At 42.2% G+C, this 22,541-nt stretch overlaps 1 protein-coding gene across 2 annotated transcripts in view; it reads left to right on the top strand.

Moving 5' to 3' along the window:
• Positions 1-1,254: 1,254 nt before the first annotated feature.
• Positions 1,255-22,541, top strand: part of LOC126414704 (beta-arrestin-1) — a 507,073-nt gene continuing 485,786 nt past the window's right edge. For both annotated transcript variants that reach the window (XM_050083370.1, XM_050083369.1), the window contains exon 1: positions 1,255-1,427. The gene's annotated coding sequence lies outside the window, so the exon portion shown is untranslated. The remainder of the gene's footprint in view (positions 1,428-22,541) is intronic.

Here is a 22,541-nt window from a genome sequence, read left to right as displayed (position 1 = left end):
ATAAACTAAAATTATACATTTTCCAAGTCTGAGGATATAATTGGAATACAAACCCTCACCCCCTGTCCCCATGCCCCCCAAGAAAAAAAAAAAGTAATAAGGGAATGAGGCATTTTCTCAGTCCCAGAATTGCTTGATGGGTTTGACTACCAGCATGTTAAAATATTTTTCTGGTGTAGCCACTGCCATTTTGACACACCACCATGTGTACTGATGAACTGGTCTTTTCTTTGTTGACAGAACAATACAAAATTTATTTCATATTTGTTATTTTCTTTCATGTAAAATAATAAAGTTGTACGATCAACTTTTATTATTTCCTCCCTTTAATTTCTAAATATATATATATATATATATTGTATTTTTATGCTTACTGATGGAAAATAAATATATAAATACCGGCAACCCTCTCCTAAGGGCTACTTTGCACCAGTTTATAAAACATAATTAAATTTCACAGATGTATCTGTTTATAGCACTAGGCTATCTATACATTGCTTATATAACATCGTTTCAAAAATCTTTCTGCAAAACTACTATGTATTATATGATTTGGTTTGAAAAATCTGTCCATATGTGGAGCAAAGTACGATATCGATAAATGTATTGACTGAGGAAAGTCATCTTTCGCCATTTTTTCTAGTACTTCGCGCCAAATATGAAATCATTAAATAATAACGTGGATTTAACGTACCAGTACTTCATGAAAGAATAACTGAGAAAAGCATGGGAAATGGCGAAGGTGTTCTCTTCTTGTAGTTACGTACTTCACTTTAACGTTTTTCTTTGGTATTCTATTAGTGTTTCTCCAAAATTAAGATTAGAACAGCATTATTTAATTTCCAAAGCGTTCATTTGGATACAAGCTATACAACCGAATCATAGCAAATATCATGGAAATTATTGACGCCAGAAATATACCTTACCAGTATCGCCTATTTAAGAATATCTATTTCTACGTTCTGAAAACCTATACATGTAGTATGATTTTCTTGCAAAGTCTACAAATGTAACTAAATCGGAGAAAAACTGTTTTGCACGGCTTATTTTTTCCTGCAGTGACCTTATTTTTAAAATTCTTCTCGTTTTTTCATTGTTACTACGATTGTACTGTCAGTTATCGACTGACGCGAGATTCTCAGGATTACTTTTAGATTGCTGAACAAATTCAGGATACATCGAGAAGGCTGTGAACGCAGGAACAGGAAATGATGTCAAAGAACTAATTTGTGCTTACATTTGGAGATCGGCCAAGAAGCAGAGAGGTGTGTATGTCAGATAGTGTTCAACGCTGTGTGGGTGCTATGGTGTGTGACGTCTGTGTCGTATTGCGTACACAGTGATTACGTATCGTGGAGCGTAGTATGAAACTGTCGAATTACGTTGTGCGCTTTTAACTTTGTGAACTCCGTGCATTAAATTTAAAGGTGAGTAATACCTCTCATAAAATAGATAAGATGGGAGATGTTCATAATATTTAAATATCATAATTATTTGTTTATTATCGATGGTAGTTTGTTTATTGTAACATTAATGGTGCTTGGCGTCGCACAACAGTATTAATCGCTGCACTTTTCCGCAGGTGGTCGTTTTGTTTACATATTTTGTATGCTCAATTTGTGTATTGTTTACGTAAGGAAAACGTCATGTACATACGGTAGTTGTCGTTTAGTGACAGCTTTTTACCCACCGGTATTGACAGTGATTTATTCCCATGTACAGACGTGTACCGTTAAACATCTTCATAAATATATGCGCACAGATAAAACGTAAACTTGCTCTGTGATTTAATTTCAAAATAAACCTCTAATAATATTGTATGGCAACGTTTTGATTTGAGCTATTCCTATTACTTGGTTATTCAATTTGGAGTCACTGTGTTTTCCGTGAACATTTTGCTTCAGACACTGAACTTCAGTGAAGTTTATTAATCTAAGCTCTCTATAATATTCAACAAGCATGTTGATTTCCGTGTTAGTTTACTTCTACTTAAAGTGTATCTGAGCCAACTTAAATGTTTAGTGGCATCTTTATATTTACTTTGATACTAACTGCGTACAAAATTGAAAATTCGCAGTATGCTTAGCTTTTTCCACAATTCGCAAGCCCTCAGTAAGGCTTGGTACAGTCTTCCTTAGCCCTAATAATGTCGGTACTTTATGGGTAGGAGAGCTGAAAATTCTGGGGAGAAGTAAGAAGGGGGCTTGTTTGGATACTGAAGCTGAATTTATGACACTGCTGTGTAAGTACTTTGTCAGGTATGAGGCAAAGCCGCGGGGGGGGGGGGGGGGGGGGGGGGCGGCGGCGGCGGCGGCGGTAATCTTTTTGATAGGGTATTTGGTGGTCCATAGGTGTTCAGAATGTATCTGTCAGGTTTACTTTGAACTAAAGACGACACGACGTGATTTTTCATTCTTACTGTTTCATTGTAACCTGCGAAATGCTTGTTTCTAAATACCGGTAGTATATGTGTTGTTTTTACATAGAAGTTATCACGAAACCTAGTGTCAAAAGTAGGCAATGGACATACATTTCCACATCTAAGCATCAGTGCTTTTCCCAGAGGGGTTCTAAAATTTTATGACACAGATATAATCCCGATTTTGAAATATCTATATTACGAATATTACCCAACCCAAACAGCATACGATTTATATCACGTATGCTGTAATCAGATTCTTGTACTAACTGCTTGATGAAATATGAAGAAATCTGCATCCGACACAACATGAATTTTACAACTCTGACGCATTTTGTGTCTCTCCAAGAAGACTGCAGTGATTGCCTTATCATAGCTGTCATGTCACACCGAACCACGTGCCGGGATACACGCTCCCTTGATGCTGTAAAGATCTAGAGATCTAGTGTTGGTGTGGTTAGTACCTTGCCCAGTAACATTATGTAACAGTGATAGACTGGCCTTAAAGTGAATCGAAAGAGTATGTCGGTGGAACTTCTATTTCATTTGCACTTAAAACGCCTGTTAATTGCACCCTGTATTGGCAGGTTAATGTGTTAATTTTAGGTGAATAAGCAGTACTCAAGAGCAGACGAATATTCTGTGCCACTGCCATTACCAGGTAATCAGTGGTTCAACAAGAATAACGATCACAGTGCTGATGGCTCTCTTTGCGTTGTGTGTATGGCTGTCTTTCCGGCGAGGTTGATTCTCATTCGGGAGGGGCGGAGTTCAAATCCTGCCTGGCTATTCATATTTAACTTTTTCATGGTTTTCAAATTTATGTAAAATCAAAGGCCGTAATGCGTCCATTGAAATGGCGATGAAACGACCTAATCTCTGAAGTGACAATCATAAAAGTGTCGTATCAAGCAATAAATAAAATTATTCTGTTTATCATGCCCCAGACCGCAATTATAATCCCCAAGAAACCAGTCACTACGCCCAGTGTTTAGGGTGTTCCATCGACTAGTCTGTTATGGTTTCATTGAATGTGAACTTCCGATTGTTCTACGGCAGGAGGGTGCTGGTTATCAGCCTCGCTCTCATTGCCGTTCTTATTACTTCCGTGGTGTGTTTGTGTTTGTTTGTTTGCAAACATCACTGTATGTAGTGTTTGAAGACTCATAGTCTTTCGTGCAAAGAAACACGCTTCCCTTTTGTTTCTGCTATTGTTCTTAAGTCTCGGATGCGTATACGTGAAACACGTATGCGCTTTCTACATTGTCACACGTCACTGGCCTTCGGTCTTTATTTCTTAGATGGTCCTGTCCATCTCAACACTGCACACCTTTTCCAGAGTTTGAAATTTGAACTAACCACCTCCCCCAAGAGTCAAGAAGGTATGGTTTAAGATAAAGTTCAGTTTACTGCATACTGATCCCATTGACACTGCTTATCACAGCATTTAGTTTCGATGATTTAGAAACTTACTGAAAGCTAACTCTTCGAACCTGTGGCTTTTGCTAGTTACCGTTTATGAAATACATAACTCAGGCTCATTTTTATTGAAGCGAAGTCAGCCTTTGTTGACATTAGGTTTGAATAGTCACTTTCAGATCTGTTCACTGAAAAAGCAAACCAAATTCTCTATATTATTCGACATACCAGTTCGGCACCTCCATATTGTAAACTGTACAAACCGAATCTTTAATTGGCATTTGTTCTCAGTCAGAAGCTGCTGAATGTAGAGTGCCTGCAGCACAAGGCTAGGTCATACTGTTTTCCACAATTGCATAAAGACAGCTTCCGGATAATTAACACCTTTGTCGAATATGAAAATCTACAGCGCATAGAGGGTCATTTGCGATACCAGAGGACACCCTTTCCTCAGGAGAAGGTAACATTGGAAAACATAACGAGTAGTCTTGCCTCGTATGAAGTAGCTACGTTCGGGAAACGCTGTATGCGGGAAGCTAATACAGGTGCTGTTCAAGCAATTAATTATAGGGTGGAAAAACGCTCGGCATCTCTCTGCAGGTCGCTCGCGTATGGCAGAAGGCGTGGGTAGTGCATATTGCACTGTCCAGTCACATTGTGGCCACCTGTCAGAAGCCAGATTAACCACCGTTTACAGCACAGACAGCTTCGAGACGTGCTGGAAGAGTGTGTGTGAGATTCTGGAAGGTACCGACAAGAATGTGCAGCCTTGCCGATTGCAGTGCCGTGGCTACCTGTGGTAGGTTTCTCGGTTGAGGACCCATGGCGCAGACAGCCCGATCGAGTGGCCCCGCAGATTGTTGATGGGATTTAAATCCGGAGAGTTTGGCGCCAAGGGGAGTATGGCAAACTTATCCTTGTGCTCTTCGAACCATACACTTACAATGGAGCTGTGTGTTACGTTTCATTGCCCTGTTGGTAGATGCCATCTTGCCGAGGAAAGACAAACTGCGTGTACGGGTGGACGTGGTCGTCAAGGATAGTTGCGTACTTGAGTTGATCCATTGTGCCTTCGAAAATGACGGAATCATCTGGGGAATGCCGCGAAAACATTCCTAGACAATAACGCTCTCTTCCCCGGCCTGTACTCTTTCGCCGATTGATGTAACCTGTTTGCTTTCAGACGTTTTGACGCAGTATACGCAAACGGCCACATGTACGATGGAGCATTAAACGTGATTAATCTAAAAAGGCCTCGGTGGACGTCCAGTTGCGGTATTAGCTTGCAAATTGCAGCCTTAGTCGGCAGTGATCACCAGTCAGCATGAGTGCATGAACCAGGCGCCTGCTACAGATTTCCATATGCCGCAACGTTCATTGAACGGACGTTGAGGAGGCATTGTTGGTAGCCCCTTCGTTCATCTTGACGGTCAGTTTTCTCAAAAGCTGCACGTATGTTCGCCCAGACGCATCTCCACAACTACTCCTGTTATCTATTGTCCATTGTCCACAGTTGCCTCGGTGCTGGCGGTTTTGGGTAGCACCGTTTTGCCATGCACTGTGTACTTTAACACCGCGGCACGCGAACTATTTATAAACATAGCCGTTTCTGAAATGCTTCTACCCGTGGCCTGGAAGCCACTGATCATGCCCTTTTGGACGTCAGATAAATCGTTCCGTTTCCGCTTTATGATAACGACTGCACTGTTCAGTACCACGAGACGCTTTATATACCGTCCACTTCTAGTGCTGCCGCCTGTGAGTGATTATTGCATGCTGAGGTCAAACAGGCGGTGGTCACATTAATATAACTGGCCCGTGCATAACACACAGCAGAGTGGATGATACAGACTGGCGGCAAAAGCCTCTGCGACTATAGCTGTTGCTATGGCGCTATTACGCTAAGTCTTAAAATTCGCTGGAGACTTGAACGGGAACGTAATTACAATTCCGTCAGACTTGACGACTGCGTTGATAAAAAAAGTAATATCAGTAATTATCTGGTACGTCAAACAGTGCAAGAAATGACATAATTACATCGTTGTAGAAAAATAACTTCCTCGTATGGCTGAAGAGGCACCCCATCGTAAGAGGAAATAGTTGTCAAGACGTTTGTGAAGGAGGCAGTGCACAATGGATAGGATCAGATGCCATGTGTACGAGGTGTGAGCAGAAAGTAATGGAAATTTTTCTTTTTATTAAAGACTTTCTATTTATTCACCACCACCTTTGTCCCCATAGAAGTAATCCTCGTGTATATTTTATTCTAGCGCCAGCGCTTTTTCCAATTTTGCAAGCAATTCTGGAAACTACTTTTCGTTAGTGTTCAGCTCCTTCAGTGATTCTGTTTTTCTCATCAGTGGGGGCAAAACGAGGTCCTTTCATGGTTCTCTTCAGCCTCCGGAATAGAAAGAACTCGTAGGGGGCTATGTCCGGCGAATACGGTGGCTAAGGCAACATAAGGGTTTTCTTTTTTACCAAAAAGTCACGAACAAGCATTGAGGTGTGAGCTGGAGCATTATCGTGATGCAATTTGCACGGGTGATTTTGCCACATTTCTGATCGTTTTCTTCGGATTACTTCACGCAGACGACACACAAATTCCAGATAGTATTCCTTATTGATCGTGCGTCGTTAAGGCAGGAACTCATGATGCACTGTCCCATTGTAATCGAAGAAAACAGTGAAAAACCTTCACATGTGATCGAACACGACGAATTTTTCTTTTGGTCTTGGCTCTTCAGACAGTTTTCATTGGGACGATTGGTCATTGGTTTCGACGTCATATCGGTGTACCCATGTTTCCTCACCTGTTATAACATTCTTTAAAAGTTCTGAATCGTTGTCGATTTCATTCGTCAATTCCTGAGGGATATCTACATGACATCGCTTTTGGTTGAAATTTAACAATTTCGGAACAATTCTTGCTGCTACATGTTTCATGCCCAAAACACCCGAAAAAAATTGCTTGGCGTGAGCCAAAGGATATGCCGACATAATCAGCAACCTCGCTGATGGTGATTCGGTCATTTTCCAGAGCCATTTTCTTTACGTCTTCCACATTGTCGCCAGTAATTGATTTGCTAGGGCATCCAGGGCGGTAGTCGTTTTCAGCGTCTTCTCGACCCTCTTTGAAACGTTTATATCACATGTAAACTCTTGTCTTACTCATAGTAGCTTCGCTAAAAGCCACAGTCAACATTTCGAATGCGGTGCTGCACTTCATTCCAATTTTTCAAGCAAAGTTTAATGCAGATTCTTTATATCCATCTTCTTTGAAAGGAAAAAATTCGGCGAGCACTCGAAAACACGTGTAACTCTCAACAATAAACTAGGTATTCAAAACAGCTGAAAATGCAAACATAGATCAGGAAAATGTGTACCAACAAAATAAAAAAATTAGAAATCGGATATATAAACTCCGCAAAATTGAATTCCTGTTCCTTTTTGATCACACCTCGTACACTGTCTCCATCATGTTGGAACAGCAAACTGTTTAATACAAACACAAGGAAAAGCACTATGCGAAAATAGACCTGAATATTCCGTCACGATCGTTGCGTACCTAACGCGTGTCATAAAAGTTTCTCATGACAATACTCTGCCTCTGCTTCAACCACTGAAGATGTAGACAGCACCTTCGTCGATTACAGTGGATTGGATCATCCCTGTGCCATTACGTAACAGAAGACATTAAACAATATGATTGGCTATCCTCTGCAGTCACGAACTTGTTTGCGGCTGTCTATTGAAACTTGGACAGTAATCAGTGTGAAAACTTAATAATTTATTATTATATGGTATATTCAACTTTTCGCCTCTGGGCAAATAATGGTACGCAGTGAGTTGTTGGGACATGCGAGCAGGAAGGGGGCTTACATATTAAATTATATAATAATTGTATTAACTATAATAATTTGTGTTATGCAGTGTTTTTTTCCTATGTTCTTGTATCAAAGACTGGTTGGATGGATGGCATATGAACAGCAAGAATAAATTTAAAAATATCAGCATTATATCCCTGTAACAGAGGTCGCTATTGCGCACACTTGCGCGATGGCACTCATGTCAGTGGCCTAATCGAGTCATGGCTGTGGAAAATTTTTCGTCAAATGTTGCTTAACGGCAAGCGGAGGAGTGGTGGAGGTGGAAACCGCTTGATCCGTCAGATTTTACGCCGAAGCTCCGTGTTAAATTAAAAAAAAAATGGCGAGAGTATGTGAAAATGCTGATAGTGATCCGTCCGGGTGATCTGTATATTAAGCTCAGCAGGTCTTTGTTGCTTTTCGAGGGAGATGGGGTGTGTGCCAGCAAATGGTGTGTTCCTCCTCTCAACAACATTAATACAAAAAAATACTACGCACTCATCAGTTGCGTATAAGAGTATTTACAATGGAGACACTAGACACGCAACCGCTCAGGTGGTGTCAATTGGAATAGCTTGCAGTCCATGCCATGAGCGACACGACTGAAACAGGCTCAAATGGTTCAAATGGCTCTGAGCACTATGAGACTTAACATCTTAGGTCATCAGTCCCCTAGAACTTAGAACTACTTAAACCTAACTAACCTAAGGACATCACACACATCCATTCCCGCGGTTCCGGACTGCAGCGCCTAGAACCGCACGGCCACCGCGGCCGGCCGACTGAAACAGACAGTATGCTGATACTACTAATTGGACGTTTTCAGTCACACTTCTCGCACGGTCCAGTCAATGTGACCACCGCCTGTGTTCGACGTTTAATGCTCCATCAGATGCTGCGTGTGCAGCGTGAAACGTCTGAAACCAAACATCATGCATTCGTTATGGTTTGGGGAATGTTTTTGTGGCATTCCCTGAGTGATCTTATCTTTTTCAAAGGTACACTAAATCAACACATGTATACATCTATGTTGGGACCATTTTCTCCCCTAAATGTAGTTTCTTTTCTCGCCACAATGGTATCTACTAGCAGGACAGTGCAAAATGCCACACAGCTCAGAGCGTACGTGCGTGGTTTGAAGAGCCCCAGGATGAGTTTATCGTTCTTCCCTGGCCTCCAAACTCATGAGATTAAAACCCAATCGACAATCTGTTGGGCCACCTTGATGAGGCTGTTCGCACCATGGATCCTCAACTGAGAAACCTAGCGTGGATGACCATGGCATGGCTTGACATCCCTGCAGTACGTTCTAGGACTTTATTGACTCTCTTTCTGCACTTCTGACAGTATCCGTGCTGCTATAGGTAATTATTCGGGCATTGTGACAGGTGGTCACATTACTGTCTGGGTAGTTTATAACCTTACAACATGTACCACTGAATTACCGTGCTAATCCTAACAGATATGCACGCTGTTCTGCAGACATACTGACTTTCGTTGTGAAAAAATGACATTCCAGATTCTATCATAAGGGAACAAAACTATACAAAGGGGCTGATGGGAAGCCAACTTGTTTCACGAGGCTGCTATTGTGACGGTCGGGAACATTGTGCCAGTGGCTGTGGCAAAAGCCCTTGGCACAGTCTTGTCTGAAAACTCATTGTTAAGTTGTTAGTCATTTCCGTACAAGAAAACAGTGATCTCTCTGGAGCACTATAGATGGTGTATAGGTGGTACCACGTGGTCACGTGATCGTAAACTGCTGACCCAAGTCATGTCAGTGGTGTGTAGGTGCCTGTCGATTCCATGGAATTAACTCAGTAAGATGGGTCGTCGTGAAGAAGTGACAGAGTGCAGAAAGTAGCTATAGTGTGTGCACATCCCATCACCACATTTCGAATGAAGTTACCTGATTTGTTTGTCAACGCATACCAGTCGACTCTCCACAGTGAGTGATGTACAACTCGCAGCAGTGGAATACCACGTAGTGACAGTGGACATAAGATACTAAGCAGTAAGGATAGTTTCAAACATGATAGCTCATGCATTCGGTGACAGCAGGTCCACATCATTCAGTTTCCGAGCAAACTTTACGAAGAGAACTGCATGAACTGGACAATATCGAAGTCGAGCACCTCGCAGAATGCTACTGCTCGCTGCACTCGTATCTCATGAAGCTGCACGTCTTCAACGGATCAAACAGTACAGCAACTTGACAGAGCTGACTACGGACGTGTAGTGTGTTCCGACGAGTTGCGGCATTGCCGCTTTTCAAATGACGCAAGGTGTTGAGCACACGGATGAACTAATGAAGTGATTAACATATAGTATGTGGAGGGTGTCGTTAAAGCCAGAGGTGGTTCTGTGATGTTTTGTAGGTTTCTCGAAGCATAACTTTGGTCCACTCAATGAGACTGCGGTAGACATGAACAAGGATCAATAATTCAAGAACAGTCTTAATCGCATTTATTATTGTTATAATACCGCCAACCGGTTTCAACCCGACGTAGGGGTCATGTTCTGTGCATCTACACCATTGGTCGACTGCTGGTGGTGTCACTCCTGTCTACATAACGGCAGGAAACTATGGTAGTGACATCACCAGCAGTCGACCAATGGTGTAAACGCCCAGACGATGACCCCTACGTCGGGTTGAAGCCGGTTGGCGGTATTATAACAATAATAAATGCGATTAAGATTGTTCTTGAATGATTGATTAATCATACTAATCGCTGCTTCTCTCCACAACCATGTTGTCCAAAAATCTATGAACAAGGATGTTTATTTCAATGTTAGAGATGACCAAATGTTGTCCTTTCAGCTACACTTCCTTCTTCCCAATGTATAACCATTTCCCAGTGCAGCATGATGGAAGTTCTATACTGAAAGGATCTTTGATCTGTTTCTTGATTAACGTGTCTGGTAAATACTTCAGAAAGCAATCACCAAGCACAGTTAAATAATCCATAGGTGTCTTCATTCAAGAGAAAGTCATTGTCTTCTAAAACCCCATGAAGAGCAGGTAAAACGTAATAAGGTTCATATATTGACATCCAACGTTTACTTCCATAATGGTAGGTTCTATCTGAAGACTGAAGTTTTGTCTAACAATTGCAGGATGTTGGCCTCGTTACCATGAAAGAACATTTTCAATGAAAGAGTTTTTCAAAGGCGCCACAAAGATACGCAGACATCGAAACAGACGCTGTCAAAGTACTTCTCTGAACTCAAATGTTTCTCCTGAACAAGATAATGAGTAAAGTTCATTCCTGATTTCATGCGTCTTTTTCAAGACACTCCCACGTGAAAGCCAGCGAGAGTTACTGAAATAAAATAGGGAAATACACTCATTCCCATATCACCGCACGTTTTTTGAAAACATCTCGACGTTACAGGCCGACTTTTAATGGAGTTTGTACACCATCATGAAGGACAAGGGTCATGCTTTTTGATGCTAATATTTCTCGGTGAATAAAAGAGTGTGTCGAAATAGCATGGGAGCCCTTTTACGGATCAGAGCCTGCAATCCGGCGTAACAGCCAGCCGTACCGCGTACACCTACACAGTTTTCGCAGTTAACATCGTTTTCTTCCAGAAGTATTTCAAAGAGATCTGTTGCTTTTGTTCCAAGAATTCTTTTCCTGCGAAAAACTTCATCAAATTTGTTGCCACGTATAAACTGCACGCATCCATATCCCCATAGAATTTTTTCACGTCGTTTTGGGTGACCGCGTGGTAAGTAGAGCTATAAAAGTTTGACACCATTTGGCAAGTTAAGTGGACGGCCGAGGTGTTTGCGTATTGTCATTGTTATCCCTAGCATGAATAAGAGAGTAATGGTGAATGAAGAGCAATATGCAGCGGTTCCGAAAGACAAGAGTGGTAGCGCTGAACATTCGTTCCCGCACCGTGTGAATCGGCTGCCGAGGGCAGACCCTTCCCATAGGGCCAGTATGTTTCCCGCGAACGAGCCCTTTCAGCCGTTCCGGCAACGTTCGGCTTCTTTACACAAGAGCCATTCAATGCGAAGCGAGCCTGGTTCCTTCCCCTCCGCTCTCCCACAACCCTGCCAGGCATAGGAGACGAGCGCCTCTTCCCAGGTCTCAGTCGAAAGTGGACTCCTGTTGTAACAACGGTCACCAATGACTTCTTCGTCTACTGGACGTTAATCCGTCAATGTTCTTTCCTTTAGGTCTACCATAGTATTTTTCTGTGGTAGTTACGTCTCTTATACTGATTACTTGACTCAGATTAGGGATTAGATTCGACGATACGAAAACCCAAGATAGTTTTTTTTTCTTTTTATTGTTGTTGAACGACTACGTCCCCTCTGTCGAATTATTTTCGAAGAGACATTTGGCCATATTAATTAACGTAATGTGACATCAACTTGCGATTTTTTTAGATGATTTAAGTCTTTAGACTACGTCAAATATCATTTTACATATGCCAGCTGTGTTTTGATTTTTGTCGATTTTCTTCTACATGTTGTCTCGGGAACTCGAGGCTAACGTACGATAAAATTAGCTACAAACAGATAATCTTTTGTTGTACATAACTGAAGGCGTATCCCAGCGAAGTGTGTTGAGGCCAATTTTGGACATGTTTCATGTTAATCACTTAGCATACACTGTTAATAGTAATCTCATATCTTTTTCCAGATGATGCTGTTATCTGTAATGAAGTATTGTGAAAAAGAAACTGCACAGATATTCAGCCTGTCTAGAAAAAATTTCAAAGCGGTGCAAAGATTTGCGTAGAACCTCGTTTATCAGGACGTCGTAATCCCGTTTCCAGTTTCTCGGTCCCAACCCTCCAGCTGCCTCAGTGTGGATGTTCCGTTCAGAGTTAAGAAGCAGTACCGGTATTCTTTTGTTCCAGTGTGTTGAGTGTCCGTGAGTGAAAATGGCTTCGCTGTGAAAGAAAGTGGCTGTTTCTGTTAACAAAATAGTTGGAAGCTCTATACAGAATAGACAAGAAAACTACTAATCGGCTGTGGCAGACTGGTAGAAGAATCGGAAAGGCACTGAAGACCACTGACTAAAGACAGTTTGCAGAACTGCAGTACAATAAAGAAAGCAAAAAATTACGCTAGACGAAGCAGTATTCGTTTGGATCAGTGAGAAGAGAGGATGGTGTTAAGATATCCTGTCCAAACCTGCAGGAAAAGTTGAAACTCCAACCGAACTGATGTTAGTCAAACGTCTAAGCGATCGCGATGCTCTCGAACGCCACACAGGATCGAAACAAAAGAAACTTACACGCTATTTCACTGAATAAAAGTGAATATACTACAGTAAATATAAAGTGTCAAAAATGTTTCTCGTTTGTCCCAAAAAGAATTTTATGTAGTGTTGCACTTACTAGAGTTTTTGTATGTAGTAGAATATTTCCGAATTTTCTGTAAACCGTATTGCATCCGGTCCTACCCAGACCGGATAGACAAGGTTCTCGTATAACTTACGAGACGCAAAAACATTGTACGCTCTGACAAGTATTTGTATGGAGTGTAGCCATGTATGGAAATGAAGCATGGAAAATAAATAGTTTGGACAAGAAGAGAATAGAAGCTTTCGAAATGTGGTGCTACAGAAGAATGTTGAAGATTAGGTGGGTAGATCACGTAACTAATGAGGTAGTTAATAGGATTGGGGAGAAGAGAAGTTTGTGGCACAACTTGACTAGAAGAAGGGATCGGTTGGTTGGAGATGTCCTGAGGCATCAAGGGATCACAAAGTTAGCATTGGAGGGCAGTGTGGAGGGTAAAAATCGTAGAGGGAGACCAAGAGATGAATACATTAAGCAGATTCAGAAGGATGTAGGTTGCAGTAGGTACTGGGAGATGGAGCTTGCACAGGATAGATTAGCATGGAGAGCTGCATCAAACCAGTCTCAGGACTGAAGACGACAACAACAACAACAAATCCATACAAATACCTGGGCGTAGCAGTTTGTGCGGATGTGAAGTTGAAGTCGTAGGTAAAGCAGATAGACTTCGGTTCATTGGCAGGACACTGGAAATAATTAAATCTGCAAAGGAGACTGCGTACTAAACACTCGAGGGACGCGTCCTAGAATATTACTGAAGTGTGTGAGACCTATAAGAAATAATTGTGACGATGGATACTGAGAGAGTCCAGAAGAGGACATCTCGCATGATTTCTCCAGCTACACCCACTCCAGTGACTTTTAATTGTGACGTGGAGACCAAAATAGTGTCTTCTATGGTAACAAGTTGTGTTGGTACCTCTGTCAACGCTTTCCAGCTGGAGGTTCTTCATTTGTAGTTGAGTGGTTGACCTTTCACCTGATCCATCAACCACTGTAGTCTGTTTTACTCTAGTCAACTATTTGCTCTGCTCCTTTTAAGTGTTCTCCATTTTGTGTTACTGAGGTGTTCATTTTAACTCTCTACCCCTTGGTGTTCCCTCCCTCTGGGTGCAGAGGTTACGCTATTACTGTATAGGCCTTTTACAAGTTTGTGTGTTTGGAACTGGGGACTGATGACCTCGATGCTTAGCCCCCATCAAATCCCAAAACCAACCAACCAACCAGAAGGACAGCACAAATGGTGACAGGTTTGTTTGCCCCATGAGAGAGAGCCAGTGGAATGCTGGAGAGCGAGAACTGGCAGACACTTGGAGACAGACGCCAGCGGTTCCGCGAAACACTACTTACAAAGTTCCAAGAAACAGTATTAAGTGAAGGGACAAGGAATATACGGGGTGTCCATAATTAAAGTTCCAGTTTCAAAACGCTGTAGAAACAACCACAGCTCAGGAAAACGTCAAATTTAGGCAATTATGATGACATGGGGGAGGGAGGGAGGAGAGGAGTAATGAAAAAACAAGAAAATTAACGAAATTTTGACCAATAAATGGCGCTGTAAGCGTCAGAATATGCACACCGCCCGACGCGCTGCTCGCGGCTGTTTCTCGGTTTGCGCCAGATACGCCCAACATGACCGTCTCCAAGAAGGATCGCGCACTTCTGGTAAAGCTCTTTCACAAAATCGGTGACCGTGGGCCATTAGCGCTGCAGTAGTTCCGCGCGCTAAAGGGTATGAAAAAAAGGGGGGAGGGAATCAGCAGTGTTCTTTTCAGACAAATTATCCCGGCATTTACTTCCAGAAATTTGGGGTAAACGGCGGATAAATATGGTTTGCAGGAAGGGATTCGAACCCTGGCCACATCCCTGAATGTTTATCATAATATAACCGCAATATATTTCAGACTGTTGACGGCGAACACACCTGTGTGTCCACCTTTCGGTAAGGCGAACGGCTGGAGGAGAACCTGTTGCGGAGCTGGGGCATCCCTCTGACAGTCGACCCTTTCTTCCTCTCTTTTTTCTTTTGCGGACATGTCAAGGGTGTCGTGAATTTCTCCAGTTGCCTCTTGAACTGAGGTGACTGTCGAATCAGCGACAAGAAATATTACCCTGCCACGTTGCAATTACTCGGAGGATAGTTGCTGATTGTTGCCAAGATTTAAGCCATTTAATGAATCCTAAAATAGACTTTGTTGAACATCTGTGGTAATTTGAGTCTACCTTTACTAACAACCTTGTTAGAAATTCGCTACAGAAGCAAAGAAAGCTTCAATCCGTTAGCGTTCAATGGATTCGAAAGTAAAATTCTTTCTATCGACTACCTATCCAAGGTAGTTCTTGGCTTACGTTAAATCAGTAAACGAATTCAGGCTATTTGGCACACTCTCTGCAGCCATAATGGCATTGAAACACGATGGCATAGTAAGTCTTTTTCCAAACGTGTTTCACTGAGGAATATGGTACCGTAGTTCCTCCTCCAAAACGTCGCGCTAACGATGACATACTAAGTGAATAAGGGATAGAAAAGCAGCCGATATCGTTCAACAGACGAAAGGCCACTGGACCTGACGGGATACCAGTTACATTCTGCACAGAGTATGCGAAAGAACTTGCGCTTCTTCTAACAGCAGTTTACTGTAGGCCTGTTGAGGAACGAAGCGTTCTTAATGGTTGGGAAAATGCACAGGTTAGTGCCGTTTCTAAGAAGGGTCGTCGAACATACGCACAAAAATATGATTGTATATCTCTGACGTCTGACTGAATTTTGGAACATGTTTTAAGCTCTTACTGTTACACTTCAGGAGACCAAAGATCTTTATAAGAATCAGCTTGGTTTCCGAATACAACGATCGTGTGAAACCCAGTTCGCTCTATTAATCCACAAGACCCAGAGAGCAGTAGATAAAGGCGCCCAGGTAGATGCCGTGTTCCGTGACTTCCGGAAGGCGTTCGATACAGTTCTGCACTGCCGCCTAGTGAACAAAATGCGAGAGTGCAAAATAACAGAGCAACTGTACGATCGGACTGAAGAGTTTCTAGCAGAAAGAACGCATGTTATTCTGACGGAGAGAAGTCTTCAGACCTACAATTAACTTCGGGTGTGCCCCAGCGCAGTGTTAGATGACCAATAATTTTCACAATACGTGTCTAAGTGAATTAGTAGATAACGTCAGAAGTTCCATAAGGCATTTCGCGGGAGTTGCTGTTATATACAGGGAAGTCGCGACGTTAGAAAATTGTAGCGAAATGCAGGACGACCTATAGAGGATCAACGCTTGGTGCATGGACTGGCAGTTGACTCTGGACATTAACAGATTTGGCGTATCCCGTATACATAGACGGCAAGGCTCTTTATTGTATGTTTATAAAATTTCAGAACTAACACTAGAAGCAATTACTTCTATAAAATACTAGGAGTAAGGGTGCGGAGCGATTTGAGGGGGAAACGACTACATAAAATGAAACGGGGAAAAGCCAGATGCTCATTGGAAGAATCTTCAGAAAACGTTGTCCACCAGAAAAGGAAATAAGCGTACAAAACCCTCGTTCGACCAATATTTGAATATTTCTCGTCAGTCTGGGAACCGTACCAGACATGATTGATAGAGGAAATTTGAGAAGATCCAAAGAGCAGTGTTTTTCGTTACAGGTTCAATTAGTAAGCGCGAAAGCGTCACAGATTCTCAGCTAACTGCAGTGGCAGGCGGTCTGCATCACAGTATGGTCTTCAGAGAGCGTTATGTTCCTAGAAGAGTCAACCAGTATATTGAGTCCTCTTACGTATATCCCGCGAAAAGATCATGAAGATAAAATTAGAGAGACTCGAGCTCACCCGGAGGCTTACCGGCAATCGTTTTTCCGGTGAACTATTCGCGACTGGAACAGAAGAGAAATGACAGTGGTACACAAAGTACCCTCCGATACACACCGCAAGGCGGCTTGCGGAGCACAGATGTAGATTTGGTGGGTGAGAATATGAGTACTGTCGTGGCTGCCTAGTATTTTCGTTTTTACTGAGCGACCAGCATGGGCAAATCTACGTCCGGACTCATTGTTGTGAAATCCCCGCTGTCCGCAAATGCATACATATTCGCAGTTGTTATTTAACAACTAATTGGAATTACTGATGCAAGCGACCTGCGGTTTGAACAAGAAGTTGGTCAGTCGTGTATCGTTACTTTTTTATTAGATTTTGTTTTAAATAAGTACGTCCGGTGTAAGAGATGGTTGAGGAGTGTTAAACGACAGTTAAATATTAGCAGACAGACTCTGTAATGAAGCCACTGTACGTTCAGTGTCGGATAATTCACAACAACATTAGCGGCTTTAGGCAGTCATTGTCCCACGGAGCCAGGAAAAATGTCTGTATGCTTCAGTATGCACTTGTCATTAGTAGAGAAGACAAATGGGTGGTATCGAATGTCTGATCAAAAGTATCTGGACACGCCTATGTAAGGCGGAATTGACCATTACATGTCACGAGAGCCGGATCCACCAATTTAAAAGGAGGCAGGGAATACGGTTTTGTCAGTAAAGAGGCAGTAAATCAGAATGGATCGGTCAGCAGAGCTCAATGACGTGGACTAGTTATTGGATATCACCTCAGTAACGGATGCATCAGAGACATTTCAACCCTCCTACAACTGCCCGAGTCGACTGTCGGTTTGATTGAGAAGTGGAAACGCGAGGGACCAACCACAGCTAAAATAAAACCGGGCAATCCTGATGTACTGACGGATAAGGATTGTCGCGCATTGCGGAGGGCGGTTGTTAAAAAAAATCGCATGAAATCGATAGAAGAAATCAGTCGCGAGTTCCAAATTGCTAGCAGCAGTTCAGCTAGCACAATGCGTGTGTGCAGGGAGTTAAGGGGATGCGCTGGTCAAACAGATCCTAATAAGCCACACATTTTTGCAGTCATTTGTAAGTGACGCTTGATGTGGGGCAAAGAGCGACGCCACAGGACAGGGGATGACAGGAAACCAGTGCTTTGAAGTGATGATTCACGCTGCACCCTGAATGACGTATAATTTTTAAAAAATAAGCAGGAGGAGAAAGAAGTAAATGCCATATTTGAAACTAAAAAAGACGCCATTGGGTTGTCTTTTTAGAAAAGAAGAAAGAGATACGTAGGCCTTGACAAAAGGTTAAGACATAAGAATAATGACTCTGAGGAAGTATCATTTTCTGCAGTAATGATCTAGAAAGGAAAAGGCAAAAACAAGGAACTTGAGTACGTACTATGAGCATAGCCCGTACTAAACCTGCATAATATGTGAAGGGACGTTATTACAAAACTGTCGGCAGAGTCTCTTCCACTCGTCTGTGCTCCACGTACCTGCAATAACATTTGTTCGATAATGGTTCAAATGGCTGTGAGCACAATGGGACTTAACATCTGTGGTCATCAGTCCCCTAGAACTTAGAACTACTTAAACCTAACTAACCTAAGGACATCACACACATCCAAGCCCGAGGCAGGATTCGAACCTGCGACCGTAGCGGTCACGCGGTTCCAGACTGAAGCGCCTAGAACCGCACGGCCACACCGGCCGGCTGTTCGATAATGCTGATGACAGGTCTTCCGGTCATTCTAACATACTTTTCCACACACAGACGGTATACACTCAACATTGCGTGTGTGTTCTATTTGCCCTTTGCCGTTCTGAGACACTCTGATTTCTTTGGTCCGTTTTGAAACATTCTTTACGCCGACTTCTCGCAGTATACGACAATATCTGTCCGTTACTGTGAGGATGTGTGGTAGAAAGACCATGCCCGACATATCTTCTTTCGACTTGTGACTACCCTTGATGTTAGCTTCGTGACTCTTCTTATGCAACTGCTGGAGTACCCCGTGCGCCTTCGAGGTGCCGCGCGAGGTGCTGTTGCGCACCCGAGCAGGAAAGGGGCATGGTTAATACGTTCGTATCGCGCACAGGACGAATTATGTGAGCTGAATACATTCACCAAGTAAAAGAATACGTTCGATCCATCAACGTTATCCTACCTTATTATCCCACAGAGACAAATCATCTCGCTACCGCCGCTGTTACGACGCAACAGACAAAAGCTGCTACTGTGGCTCTTTCATACCCTTGTAGCTAAATAATCTTCTATATTCTGCAAATAGCTATACAATGCACGGCGGAGGTTATTCCGTATCAACGTTAACGGCTCCGTCGTTATTCCATTCACGTATGGCGGGAGCAGAAAAGTCTTTGTGTATCTCTGTTCTCGTCCTAATTTCTAATCTTATTTACATGATATCGACGCTTCTAATACAATGCAATCTGCTCTTGCACCATTTTTTCTGAAATAATGATTTTTCTCATTTTACACCACGCCACCTTTCTTTCAAATATGCGTGCTCAAACTCTCTAAACACATCTCCGCTAGATTTTTCGTTTAGGCTTCTGTCTTTTAAGATTCTGACTATGGTTTTTTGAATGAATTGGGTACCTGCTGTCACACTTTGGTCCACATCTAACCAGAACTTGCACTCTGTTCACAAAGTAGAAATGTCAGATCGTCCTGTACTTTCTAACGATCATCCAGTGACTATAATTTCCTGTTGAAAGCAGTATCACAACCGAACAGTCTAAAGGTGTTGCGGTCTTTAGTTGCTAAGTCGTTTACGTATGTCGAAAATATTGGCATTTCTGCGACTTTTACGAGTATTTATGGGGCACCCAACGGTACTAGAGCCTCTGTTGAATATTCGCCATCTGTTGTAACGTTCAGGGTTCTACAATGTGTGAGGATACTTCTTGTATATCACGCAACAGTACGATATAGTGTCGACCGCCGAACAGAAATCTAGAAAAGTGGACTTCCTTCTTCAATTGCGTCTATGCCTTGCAGTATATTGCGTCTCAAGGAAAATAGAAAAACTAGCTGTTTTTTGCACAGGCAGTATGTGTTTTTTCCGACTACTTAATTGCATTACATTAACAGTCTTACTGTGTGAATCAGCTGCCAGTCTTAGCATTTAGCGGTGGTCACCATCTGGTCGTTGTCAGTTTCTCAACAATTTCGTAACGATGCGAACTCCGTATACATTAATGAGCCAAAACATTATGTTCACATGCTCAACCCCTTAATAACTGAACAAATTTCTACCAGAAATAAAAATAAAGTTATATTTTGTGACAATAATAACGTTTGAGTAAATAGACAAATCTGTTACGGCTGTCAGGTATAATTGTCTATGTCGCATATTTGCGATAACAGGCAATTTTAGAAATTGAACACTGTCAACATTTCATTTAGTAAAAGATTTTTATTTAATATTTTAATGATACGTTAGTAGGTTTACGTGATTAAAAATAAGAACCACGTGGCGGCATAAATTTTAAATAATTATATGTAATAAAATTACCCTTATTCATGAAATCCTTGGAAACATTTTCTCTTGTTTTTACAATTTGGTCTTTTACAGCTTTGCCTTGTGTCTTAAACGCGAGGCCAGTGACCTACTACATCGTTTCGGGCAAGCTTAACTTGAACCTGTTTTGTTGGACCCTGATGCTTCTTGCACAGTAGTTCTGCCTCTATAATAGCTGAAGGCCTCTCTTTTTATTTGTAACGTCCTTCCCCTTTTTGCGGAGTGGGTCTTCTATTCTGAATCTGAATGAGAGCATTTTGGTAATTACGGGGATTTTTGAAACTGTCACAGTTCCTTACACGATCTTCGAAATGTTCATTTACATTTCGTGGAGCATAAAACCCCACGGATGAATTGCCTATAAAATAAAACCGGCAGTTCCATTAGAAATTCCACATTATAATAAAAGTGAAATGTAATTAGTCAAAACGATGTTCAGGTCGGATGTTCATGTGAATTATTGGTAATTTAGCAATAAATTGAAGTATAAAACGTAAACAGTGAGCACAGTTGGTCAGTGAAGAACTCTGGTGCTATAAATCAACGGGGTATTTGCTCTGTTCGCTTAATTTTCATACAAGCACCCATAAAGGTACTCAAACGCCTAATGATGCGTATTTTCACGAACAGTATTTTTGACTTCACTTGCACGTGCAACTAGTTTGCTACATCGAAATGTGATTTACGTCACGTCACTGGTACTATAGAGCAAACACACCATTTTCAGAACTGTACTCACCTTTGTATGTAGCTGTAATTGTGCAAACAAGGACACTAACTTCTCGTGCGTGGTTCTAGGCGCTACAGTGTGGAACCGCGCGACCGCTACGGTCGCAGGTTCGAATCCTGCCTCGAGCATGGATGTGTGTGATGTCCTTAGGTTACTTAGGTTTAAGTAGTTCTAAGTTCTAGGGGACTGATGACCTCAGAAGTTAAGTCCCATAGTGTTCAGAGCCATTTGAACCATTTCTTTTGTCGTGCGTGTGCCATGAACAAAAATGCGAACAGCAAGTCGCTCTAGAAGTATCCTAAACATTCGGGAGGCGGAAACACCTGTCATAGGCATTGGTAGCTTCGTGTAAAATCTGCATCTATCTTCACTGGCACTCAGAAACAATCAACCTTCCCTTTATTAACGAGGCTCTGGCATGATGCGTATTCGCGACGCATGACATTAAGGGGTTGATAGCATGTTGGTCTATCATTGAAATGCCATACAATAGCGATTCTTCGACAAGGTCATGATAGGTATGTGGCTCCAGATGTCGTTGCACAGGTCATGAAATTACCCAAAATCGCGGACCAATAGGATTTCAGATGCGTTGAATCGGGTTCAGATCACATGCAGTTGGTGAACAAGATGTGTGTGTCCACTATCATGCACATGTTAGTTCTCAGTGTTTCCCAGATGTCAGGGAGCTGTCGAGAGTTACATCTTTTTGGAAAAGAAGTAGCCATATCAACAAAACATACATCTACACTATGCAGTGAGGATCGGGCAAAGAACTGTTCAATCCACACCATTATCATGGCTGTCAGTTCTCGCCAATACTGACCCACCAAACCTCCGACTACAAAAAGCAATAACGCTTCAATAGGCGGAACTCAAAAATTCTAGAATTTCCAGTTCATGAAACACTGAACAATTGACCGCTCCACAGGCTAAAATCTAGAGAACAGATCTCGGTAAAGAATGGGCAACTAGCTCCAGAAAGCTGTGATCTAAGAAGAGAACGGAGAAACCAGTGTGTGTGTCCCCATGATCAGGAGAAGATAGTAAAATAGATCCGACCATTATACACGACTGCCTAAAAAGAAAATTCATGGGTACCCGGAAAGGTTTTGCAGACATAACACCTGCAGCAATCAACTGGCTCGAGTCTTTGGATATCCAACTACCAGGAGATTCAAAGGGAAAGAATAGATTTCAATATTTATCACAGACAAATTATGAAAGATAGAAACACATTGCGCATGTCACTGGATAGATGTTCAGAATTTTGGCACTTCTGCGCTGTTCTTTGTTTGTAGCAAGAAGGCAACTACACCACAACTGGACAACAAGATCGTGTTCATTCCATTTAGCCTCCCAAGTCACCAGAAATCACACCTTGAAACT

This window comes from Schistocerca serialis, chromosome 1 (genome assembly GCF_023864345.2).
Source record: "Schistocerca serialis cubense isolate TAMUIC-IGC-003099 chromosome 1, iqSchSeri2.2, whole genome shotgun sequence".
NCBI lineage: Eukaryota > Metazoa > Arthropoda > Insecta > Orthoptera > Acrididae > Schistocerca > Schistocerca serialis.
Note: the sequence above shows the minus strand (reverse complement) of the source record. Positions and strands in the feature narration are given on the sequence as shown.